The 1,984-nt window shown below is 43.2% G+C and overlaps 1 protein-coding gene across 3 annotated transcripts in view; it reads right to left on the bottom strand.

Annotated features, from left to right (window-relative positions):
- Nfia (nuclear factor I/A) overlaps window positions 1-1,984 on the bottom strand; it is a 540,811-nt gene that overhangs the window by 368,230 nt on the left and 170,597 nt on the right. The gene's annotated exons all lie outside the window — the stretch shown is intronic.

Here is a 1,984-nt window from a genome sequence, read left to right as displayed (position 1 = left end):
TATGTGTTTCCTGTTCCATGAAAGATTAGGTCTCTAGGAGGAAGAGGCGAGAAAGGCAGCCAAGTGGCCCCAATAGCTGATTTGAGCACTGGCTAATCTCCTCATAGACAAAAGAGACATATTAGTGGATGGCTGTGACTACTTAATTATCATTTTACTTTATAAATTGTTAATTACCACATGAACGTCAGAACCATATATGATATACATTATTCCCACTGTAAAGATGAAGACATACAATCCAGAGGTGAAAGCTATAACTACAACTTCAGCAGACTCAAGTCTGTTTCTGAACCTGCTTTTGATATGTAGTAGTATTAAGTTCTTCGAAATCAGATTAGGTGTTTTACATAGGAGGACAGGTTTTGTCTTTCATAGCACCTCTGAAAAGAAGAACTGTGAGTTCCCAAGGGGATTGGAGGGCCAGGGAGGTCAAGGGAGTCACTTTTGTGGGAGCTGGAGAGGCAAGGGTTTGTTTCATTTTACAATTCTAGGTTATGTGCATCAGTAAGGGAAGGCAGGGTGAGAACCTGAAGATAGGAACTGAAGCAAAAGCCACAGGGAAAGTTGCTTCCAGGCTGGCTATTGGCTTCCCTGCCTATTTTTCAAGGGAGTCATTTTAAGAATCAGCAGAGCAGGCCCGCAGAGAACCCTCCTCTGACAACATGAAAGTGACTTCAACTGGCACCTGTGTTGGGACACTTGTAAAAGTTCTCAATCCAAGTCAGGCAGGGGACTTGGCTCCTTAGTGGTTGTGCCATGCTGAAGGGGTGACAGAGGCTCGCTCTTGCAGCCCAAGAAGTGGTGATGATTGCAGTGTTTCCTTAGAAAATCTTGACAGTGGATGAAAGAGCAGGGCACAGAGGCAGTAGGAAAAGCCAGAGACAGACTGACTTATACTTCTATCAATATAATTAGTCTATGCTTACCTCACGGCCCACACAGCCAAATCTCATCAAACAGCCCAAGGAAAAGTTTAGTTTAATATAGCAATTGATGTCCTGGCATCTAAACCACAGCAGTTGGGCTCTGTTGCCCTTATTATGAGAATATATACATTGAGTTTGCCCCTAGCTCAACCCTGGGGCTTCATGCATGCTGGGCAAGTGCTCTATCATCGAGCTATATAGCTCAAGGCCGACACTGCACTTTCCCCCATATATCAAATATGTCATTTCTTTGTATCCATGTAATAGTAGTGACATTTCTTTCTTCTTCCTCTCTCTCTCTTTCTCTCTCTCTCTCTCTCTCTCTCTCTCTCTTTCTTTCTTTTTTTGTAGTGGCATTTCATAATGAAAGGTTTGGATTACATAGAGAAGCAAATTATACTACTTTCAGCATTTTGGGGTTACCATTGTGGAAAATTGTGCATGAGTTCCCCTTCTCATCCATCAAAGCGTAAAACCCAAACCACCATTCCTACCCACAGCACCTCCTTTACACTGGTAGAATAACCGAACTTGCGAAAAGGCCTCAAAGCTGAGAGAATGGCTTGGCCTATACATTATTGGTGCACAAGTCTGACCTGAGTTCAGTCTTCTTAAACGTGTTAAAAACTAACTGGGAAGAGAAGATCCCTAGAGCTACTGGTTATCCGTCAAATTGGCAAGTCCCAGGTTCAGTAAGAGATCCTGTCTCAAAAACTATGGTGGGGAGTTATTGAGGAAAACACTTAACATTGACCTCTGGCTTCCACATCTTTCACACACACACACACACACACACACACACACACCAAATTCCTTAAGTTAAGCAACAAAAAGGTTTGGCTAGAGCATTGTCTGTAAAGACAGCCCTCCTGCCTAGATCTTCCTGCCAGCTCCAACTATGATCCATCTCCTTGCCAATAGATTACTGAGAGCCCAGACTTCGGCAAGTTGTCTCCACTCTCCACACAGTGACAGTGTTTCTAATAACCTAATAGATTTTCATTTTGAAACACGTGGCACAAAGAAACCCATTAGCTGAAGAGCCCTACTGGGTA

The sequence above is a fragment of the Mus musculus genome, chromosome 4, assembly GCF_000001635.26.
Source record: "Mus musculus strain C57BL/6J chromosome 4, GRCm38.p6 C57BL/6J".
Taxonomy (NCBI): domain Eukaryota; kingdom Metazoa; phylum Chordata; class Mammalia; order Rodentia; family Muridae; genus Mus; species Mus musculus.
Note: the sequence above shows the minus strand (reverse complement) of the source record. Positions and strands in the feature narration are given on the sequence as shown.